The 9,666-nt window shown below is 40.8% G+C and overlaps 1 pseudogene; it reads left to right on the top strand.

The window, feature by feature from the left end:
• Positions 1–5,818: 5,818 nt before the first annotated feature.
• Positions 5,819–8,456, top strand: LOC147440881 (uncharacterized; annotated as a pseudogene).
• The last annotated feature ends 1,210 nt before the right edge of the window (positions 8,457–9,666 follow it).

Here is a 9,666-nt window from a genome sequence, read left to right as displayed (position 1 = left end):
ATTGTTTGATGGGTGTTCGGCTCTAGAAAGTGTTGTAGGAAGTTTCCTCTTATGCACTCTTGAAGGCTGTGACATTGGGTAGAGACCTCTGTAGGAATTAGTTAGGAGTCAGTCGAGTGTAGGTTGACACCTTATACTTGCTTCCACGTGCCTGCGGGTCGAGCTTCGTCCTTAGCTGACAAATCTTGTTAGGTGAGTTCTCGATGTGCTGACGTCCGTCGCGGCGTATCTGTCCAACAACAACACAAGCACATAAACATGCACTCAAAGTAGGCAGCAACACAAACAAAAAGAATAACAAATATTAAAACATAAAAAACAACATAAATAGGATGGGATATGCCAAGTAAGTAATTTGTAGATGGTGGGAGTCGCGACATGAGTGGTGCTGGAGGAAGGAGGAAAGAGAGTTGTCTTACATGCACAATGGGATAGGCATGGCGTAGGATGCACTCATGTTGGTGCTCTCTCTCTCTCTCTCTCTCTCTCTCTCTCTCTCTCTCTCTCTCTCTCTCAATTTATATGGCATGCGTGTCTTTCTCACTTTACAGAATTGTCATATGATGCATCTCATCGTAACAGCTTAATTGTTGATGGTACTTCTAATCCACTTGTTACATGATGCCATGTGTTTACTCTTTACTTCTCTACTCCATGTCCTAGCGTTCCTAATCGCCTCCCATAATTCATGTGGCCATGGCTCCTTTATCTCTGGTATAGTTACCATAAAAGGTGACCTCAAATAGCATTTGACAACAAGTCAAGGGCAACGAAAATTACAAGTGAGAAAAGAGGGAGGGAGGGGGAGGGTGGGAATTCACAAGAAGATTTAAAAATTTTCTCATGTAGGAAAACGGAGTCTTTTCCAATGTTTTTCATACAATGAATAACATCATGAGCTTCTGCTCGAGAGGCACTGCACACCTAGCTAGGTACGATTGGGGGCAGGGGACCGCCAACCCCCCCACCGGGCCGGCTGCCCCCAATCGTACCTAGCTAGGTATGCAGTGCCTCCCTCACCAAAGCTCATGATGTTGAGGTAAGTCACAATGTGAGAATTTCAAAATTGAATGAGAATATTAATTTGGAAACTTTGTAAAGTTTGAAATTTTCCATCACGTCCCCTCGAGATTGATACAACTCAGCTTTACACCAGAGAAGATGAACTTACATTGAAAGTGTGTGTTTCTTTGAAGTGCCACGCAATAAGTTTGAAACGTTAGGTGTATTGATGTGCTTGCTAGATGGGGAAAGTGAGAGCAAGGATAAAAGTCGACGCAGGTCAGGGAGTGTGACTCTCTTGCCCTTAGCCAAACAAGTAGGCTATGTGTGATGGGTTTTGACCTAAAATGTTCTTAGTTAAGTGTTGAACTTATGGGAGCAATTGTGGACCATTGGATATTGCTTGCCGAGATAAGCAATTAGCGCCACATGGCAAAGTTAATGTTGGCGATAAGTGGTTAACACCACATGGCGAAGTTAATGATGACTACCTTTTTATTCTTCCTTTCTTTTGAAGAGGGGCGTTAACTATGCATCATGTTAGGGTGCGTCCAAGGTTTAACCCCAACCTTTTGACTCAAGCGAACTATGCCAAAATTGTTCACGGACGATAGGGGTAGCACTCTTGCCTGTGTGTATCTGCTCTTATGTAGGCCATTGTGACTTAGTAGTTGAACTTGTTATTGAAGTGATGTACTTAAGTATAGTAATAGAAATTTAAATTGATTCATGCATGTAAATATTTGCTTGAATTATAAAAGAAATCAACATCATCACCTTTTTGTGAAAGGCCATTGAAAAAGAGGGGGCAACCAAAACCAAATTAGGTCAAACATCTCGTCTATTTTGACTGAGAAGTAGACTGTGAAAGTTGGAAGGAAGCAAGTCCGGTCAAAGGAGAGACGAGAAGGGAGCATGGAGGCTAAGAGATGGAAGGTGGGGAACAATAAAGAAAATGAAACAGCCCAAAAAGTGCTTGAAGGCAAGTGCCAAGTCTAATCTAATAAGAAAAGAGGGGGGGAGGCGTGACCTTTACACATATCAATCACCCCCAAAATGTAGAGTCCTTGGGCCCTAGCTGCATGTGAAACAACGATAGCACGTAAGCTAGCTTGTAAGATGGCGCGTAAGCTAGCTTACGTGCCATCGTTGTTTCACATGCAGCTAGGGCCCATAGAGTCCTTGGGCCCTAGCTGCATGTGAAACAACGATAGCACGCAAGCTAGCTTGTAAGATGGCACGTAAGCTAGCTTACGTGCCATCGTTGTTTCACATGCAGCTAGGGCCCAAGGACTCTCTTGTAAGCTAGCTTGTAAGTTGTGTGATCATGTGATGCTTTATGCTATATTTTCTTCGTTCTTTTACAAATTTACTTTCTTGACGTTATGCTTAGAAGTTGGTGGTACCAGTATAAGAAAAAAAATAGGGATACAGTGCATTTTAACCGGCTAAAATCATAAAATCTTGGTTAGATTTTAAGCTCGCCTTGAAGAAAACCGGCAAATTTACACAAGTTTTAGAGTAAATACCGGCAAAAGCTTCAAATTTTGACCTGAAAACCAGTAGAATTTCAAGTTTGCCCTTATTTCCTTCGGTTAGGAAAAATGTATTTTTCTAGCCGTGGGTGGTACCTTGAACCTCGCCCAAACTTTGATGAGGTAGCTATTAGTTCATTGTCAAAGAAAATTAGACAAAAGTCTATTGAAAAAGGGAAGCAAAATGCAACTCTCTCTGTTGATAGGGGTACAAAGAAGTTGAGGGGGGCAGTCCTTTTTTTTTTAGCTTGCTAAAAGCTTTAGTATTCATACGGGTGAAGGCCGTTCATCTCTAGCTGTCTGACATGTGTCTCTCAACGGGGCTTACAAGTCTTGAAGAGAAAGATACGATGTTCTAAAAACTTTATATGCTATTTCTTTAAAGTTGCATTCACTTCTTGGACATATGAAAAAGACTTTAGAGAAAAAAGAATTAAAGAGTGCATTCATTCATAGGAGTTTGATCCCACGATGTGAAGTATTGGTTCCATAAAATTTTTAAAAAAATACTTTTATTTGCAAAGAGTCCCTTCATTTAAGGAATTTAATTGGTTCAATGAATTTCTTTTTAATATTTTAATATTTGCAAAGAGTCCTTCATTTAAGGAGTTTATAAAGATTCATTTCATTAAACTATTTAATTATTTCTTATGCTTATCAAATCTAGTTTTTTATGATAGCATTAAAATATTTTTTCATTTTAGTTTATCATGTGTCTTTTAACTTTATTGTTTTAATTTTTTTAATTTAATATGATTTTGTTTTAAAATGCTAATGTGCAATGTGCACCTTTCACCATTGTAGTTTCTACCGACACATTTCTAGAACAACATTGGTGTTTAGAGGATCACACTTCTTTTGAAAAAGCGACTCATTTCTGGAATGCCAAATTGCTCTCAACATAGTAGCTCTAACTATGCAAATGTCCGTCAGAAGATCCATATTGTCGATGTGTCGAGATCCATAGCTAGGTCACGTCTAAAGAAGGGAGTTTTTAAATGGTACACCCGCTTGCAAACAGAGCCCGTGAAAACTCTGATCTTTGGACAATCCCAAAATAGGTGCGTGAGGCATTCATTTGGGTGCTTGCATCCAACACAGATACCGTCGACTAGACCTCTTGGTTTGGCCTTGTCCTCGGTGGAGATGAAACCAAAGAGTAATCTCCAAAGGAACACGTTATCTTTCTCTTCACATTTAGCCTTCCAAATTTTTTTGACTACTTGGCTCCATTTTCTTGCAGCCCACTTCTTGGACCAGATCATGTTGAGGTGATCTATCCATACTGTTAAAGAGCAAAGTTTTTCAAAAATTGATTTCATCTTGGGCGAGCAAAGTAGACTTTCTCTAGGCCATTTCCAAGCTTTCCAATCAAGTTGTTGAGTGGAGGAACACTGAGAAGGATCACCCATTTTTTGTAATATTCAAGTATGATAAATCTGAGAGATTATGGTGGGTGGGAATGTGCCTCTCAAGAGGAATGTATATAAGCCAACGTTTTGTAACCCCAAGGAGACTTTTAAATCAATCATTCTTTGCGTTTACTGCATGCCGTGTCTGAGAGAGAGAGAGAGAGAGAGAGAGAGAGAGGTCTTATCTCTTCGCTACACGTGCTACAGAGCAACCATTGCGAACTTGACACCACCAATGAGTTAGCAACGGCAAGGGCTGCGTACTAACACCAAGCTTGCAAAATTTTGGTTCTGTCGCGAGACGAGTCCCACAAGCTTCCGAGTGAGTTATCCTGCAAACCTCGCCCAAACTTTGATGAGGTAGCTATTAGTTCATTGTCACTGAAAATTAGACAAAAAAGTCTATTGGAAAAGGGAAGCAAAACGCAACTCTCTCTGTTGATAGAGGTACAAAGAAGTTAACGGGGAAAGTCCTTTTTTTTTGGCTTGCTAAAAGTTTTAGTATTCATAGGGTAGAGGGGCCAATAACGGGACGGGGGCCAAAAGAGACACAATTATGAGACACAACCCAGCTGTATTAAAAGTTCCCAAAAAACCCAAAACAGGGTATTTTTACAACGTGGCATTCTCTTTCTCTCTCAAGAATAATCAGCGCCATATGGTTTCCCGCGTAGAACTACTTGCATGGGCGCGCGTTCTCCAACTGGTACTCGATCACCTTCAGACTGGGCCGCACTCATGGCACGTATAAGTCACCTTCCCGCTCTCCTAGTAACCAGTGCTATCCTTCAATACCTGCAAACAACCCGATTTTCAGCAATCAAGCAAAATCCGAAAAAAAACATGATATAAATACAAAGAAATCCAGAATTAAATCATAACCATGCGTGCAACTCTCAACTCACGCTGCCAACACCTCTCTAGCATAGCAACAGCTCTTCAATGAAGTAAAATCATAATCCAGTGTGTATTAGATCCTTCACTCATAGTTCCAACGAGCATCAGCTAAAGTGTATCGATTACAACAAACGTGAGAAGCTCAAACATGCTATACAACCAGAATCATTTAAACAAGAGAGCACAGAACATTCTGTCTCCTTCCACACTCCTCCACATCCCTCCCTCCAACACAAATACCCTTCTTTCATAGCCAAACCATTCACAGCAAGCTAGAAAGAACACTTGCACATCAATCCCCTTGAATGCACACATATGAAACACTTACAAAACCAAACAAACCATAGCGACTGCAAAGATCACCAACACATCAATCCCACTGCATGGACAGTTCAATTCTGATCTGCAAGAACCTTCATTCTCAACCAACCAGTCCAACAAAAACAGTTCAAGAATTATGCTCTACATCCCTGAATGGCTACTATAAAAGCTCCTTGTGAATGCAAGGCATGCCTACTAGAGAGGCACCCTCAACTTGAAGGTTTGCTTTGCACGTCATTGTTATTACACAAGAATGGTGGCCGTGTATGTTGTTGCGGAAGAGTACATGTGATGCCCATCTTCCTTTGCAAGATTCCACGCAAGAAACCGCCTTTTATTAGTCCGAAACCAAGCACATCATCAAATTCAATACAAAAGGTGGAAAGCCCTGAGAAGAGTCCTCCAAAACCAACGCCAAAGAGGAAATTTTCACTCAAGGAATACTCTTACCTGCTTGAAGACAATCGAGACTAGCTTTCTGCATGTAAGACGATTTTTGTGTTTTGCTTGGGCATATCCACCAATAAAATTTATTTACAGCTAGTGTTCGATTTACATTAGTTCAAATTGTGCTCTATAACTTTTTAGAACCATCTTTGCACTCCTTTTGAGCTTAACTTATTCATTGCTTTTTGCTAATGTGTAGACAGCATGACGAAGAGAAAACAAACCTCGCAATCACCACGGAGAACAAGAACAAGCAGACCCAAAAAGCTTATTTCAAAGAGATGCTTGCCTCTAGCATCCTCCTCTAAAGAGCCTGGTGACAACATTGCTGCTACATTTGCACCTCGAAAGCGCTCTTCAAAATTCAACAAATCTTCAAAGAAACCTCCCCTTGCTCTACAAGCTAAACCCACCTTTCCTAGACCAAAAGCTCACAAAGAACCCAACCTTGTTGCTACTCCAACAACCCTTTTGAAACCTCTCTCTCAAAATATTGAAGATACACCAAACACACCCCAAAGAAGTAAAAAGCGGACACAATTATCATGGACAGAAGAGGATATGGCCAAAGCTTTACAAGCTAGAGAAAATGGCCTCTCGTTACAGCAATGCTCACTTCAATATGGAATCAGCAGAACAACAATCTCTAATTGGGAGGAAGGAAGGACTCAATCTAAGAAGAAAGGCCCACCTACACAATTACTGGCCGAGGAGGAAGAAGCTTTGTTACAGTGGATTTTTTTAAAATGTGAATCTGGGCATGGCATTTCGGTATTCGATGTCAAATTGAAAGTAGCAGAGCTATGCCAAACAAGACATACCTTATTTACCAATGGCATACCGGGCAAAAGGTGGTGGGAGAGCTTCCGCAAAAGACACCCTAAATTAGTTTTCAGTGTTTCAGAGGGCCTAGACCAAACAATCAAGAGCCAACCGGTTTAGACCAGAGATAGTAAAAACTCTCCATGATGACCTCCAAAAGCTATATGCTAAAAATAGCTATCCTCCTACAAACATATGGAATGCAGACGAAACAGACTTTCAAGGCTCACGCGACAAGGGCATGAAAATTCTTGCCAAAAAGGGTGCAAAGGCAGTGTACAGCATCACATGTGATTCCAGAGAATGGATGACAATTTTGTGTTGTGTGAATGCAGCAGGTAAGGCATTATTCTTCAAGCAACATTTGAATAAGAACAACCAATTGGCAAATACTTATATTTAACATTCTATTTTAGTAGATTGTGTTGTGACATTGAAATATTGCAGGCAAAGCAATTCCTTCATATTACATCTTTGAAGGCAGCCGAATAACAAGTAATCACATTCAACATTGTGAAGATGGTGCAGCGATGGCCATGCCAAAAAAAGCATGGATGACAGGCGAGCTATTCCAAGCCTGGCTTCAACATTTTGATAAAGCAATTAGTGAGAGCATTGGCAAGGAAAGCAGACATCTTCTTATACTTGATGGCCATGGAAACATGTTTCCCTCGAGGTTGTTGCTAAGACCTTTGAAGCAGGTATAGAAATTCTCACATTACCAGCCCATACCTCTCATAAACTTCAACCTTTGGATGTTTCCGTCTTCAAATCCCTGAAGGTTCAGTTTCGAAAGGAGAGGGCCATTTGGCAACAAAGAGCTTCATCAAGGCAAGCAAGCAAAACAGAATTGGCATCTATTGTGGCGAAGGCAATAAAATCTTCCTTCACAGAGGCAAATATCAAGGCAGGATTTAGAGGCACAGGTATTTGGCCATTAAACCCATCCGCAGTCAAATTCGAAGGGATGCCTTGCAATCATATCAATGTTTTAGAGGACACAACTACAGCAAATGAAGACTTACCCCAAGTATCGACTACACCAATGAATGACATTAATGAGGATGAGGCTGTTGAAGCCTTAAACCATATGGCAACTCAATTTGAAGAAGAAATGTTTGCTGCTCATGAGAGCACTTCTTATGGACTGTCCTTCACTCAGCTCCTAGAAGAAGACGAAGCTACTGGTCTTGCCTATAGATCGAGCATTCAACCAGAAGTGACTACAGCTGAAAACCAACAAGATTTTCTCCCCTTTCAAGATAGATCAGTACCCTCACATTCTATCCCATCATTAGAAAGAAGACTACAACATTCTAGCCCATCATCAGAAAGAAGAACACAACATCAGCAACTTGAAATTGAAGAAGTATTTACTCCAATCATGAGAAGGTCAAAACTCTCACATCCCACCCCATTGCAAAATACGTCGCGACTCCCACATTCCATAGAAACACTAGCAACAAGGAACCTAAAGCATAAAGAGAAGCAAATGGGAAATGAAAATGCTCCACCCCTTGCAACGAACCAGGTAAAAGGGTTAGAAGACAACAATCGAATTATTGGCATACTACAAGTGCTAGCTACAGAAGTCTGCATTAGACAAGTCAATCGCAAGGCCTTCATTGATTACACAAACAGTTTAATTCTAACATCAGATCAATATATTGAGAGTATGAGAGCAAAGAATGCAAAGAAAGAGGAAGTAACAAGAGCGAAGGAAGAAAAGCGGCTCGAAAAAGAGAAGAAGAGGCAGCAGGCAATTGCAGAGAGAGATGCAGCCAGACAGCGGAGGATAGAAGCTCAACAAGCAAAGGTTTTAAGGAAGAATTGGGAGGTACAGCAGCAGTTTTTTGAGAATCGCCTACGTTCTATTTTATGGGAAGGTGGTTCTGTACAGGGTCTGCATTTTAAACCACTCCACATCGATACACCCTATCATGCTTATGCACGAAAGCATCGAATGGAAAAGTTAAACCAATCACGTCGACCTTTTCAAGATCCTTCATTTCATATCTGACCTCTACTTGCAGCTCACCTCCACTCTTAAGGATTTTGCTATGGCTCACTAGGCCTATAGCTAGGATCCTTTCATATAAGGCATGAACATCTTTAAACCCTTATTCCTATCTACCTCTTAGCCATTTCCAACAATTTTGCTTATGTAAATTGCACCCTTTTTTGTATGTCCCTTGGTCAGTTCCAACATTTTTGGTATGGCTCATGTATTATCCGCAATCCGATTGTATTGGTCCTTCTTAAAACTTAAACAATACCTTTCCATGCTTCCTTCATCTATTGCAACCTTCCAAGGGTACATAAGTTTTCAAAAGAAGTTTTTAAATTATTTATCAATAACCTAGCAACAGTCTTTAAATTGTTGTAGAATTTTTTTCAAGAAATAAATGGCATGCAATTTTTTGTACTGATTGCTGAGTGAGGTCATAGATCCTCACCTGTGCACTCATGTAGTCATTAAAAACAGGCTCAACGAATAGATACGCATCTGCTGACTCCACAATCTCCAAGCAAAATGGGGAGCTGACAGCACCCCAGTATGTCCCAATGAAATGCGAGTGTGTCTCAGGAAACAACCCTTTGGCTGATGGCATCAGAGAAACCAGATAACCAGCCGCATCTGCAACCTCTAGAAAAGCTTTTTCTGCTTTAGGAGCTCTCAATTTTGGACCCCCCCACTAGTACAGGCTTTACCGCCATATTTAAGAAACCTGCAGCCACTTCTACTGCTACCTCTAAACTTTGACAGTTGCTGAGCCTGTGGCATTATAAAGATACATTAGGATTAGAAAAAAGCATGTAAGATTCGTGTTGTAATAAGGTTCCAAGTACTGATTCAGAGCCAGAATAATGTACCTGGGTGAAATTGCATAGGGTTTGAATGTATGAAACCAGGGTCGTGCCAACCAAAATCAGCAGTTGGACTAGGGATTCCCTCTGCCACAAGCAAATTCAAACATGAGAACTTGACAGACACTAGTACTAAGCACAATGTCACACATCTCCAGTGCATGCAACCAAAAACCATCACATTCACACAACCTAACCAGATGCACTCGAGACAGTGTGATATTAACCTAAACATAGACATGAATTCTAAGACAGAACTTGGCATACAAGTGCTCCAAAACTGAACAACATACTGAACAGTCTGAGGCTGAGAGTCTCCACTACCCCATGTGAGTTTGACGTGAAAAAAAATGTACAGAAAA

This window comes from Adiantum capillus-veneris, chromosome 15, assembly GCF_014529385.1.
Source record: "Adiantum capillus-veneris isolate H3 chromosome 15, ASM1452938v2, whole genome shotgun sequence".
Lineage (NCBI taxonomy): Eukaryota > Viridiplantae > Streptophyta > Polypodiopsida > Polypodiales > Pteridaceae > Adiantum > Adiantum capillus-veneris.
This window is presented reverse-complemented; position numbering and strand designations above follow the sequence as displayed.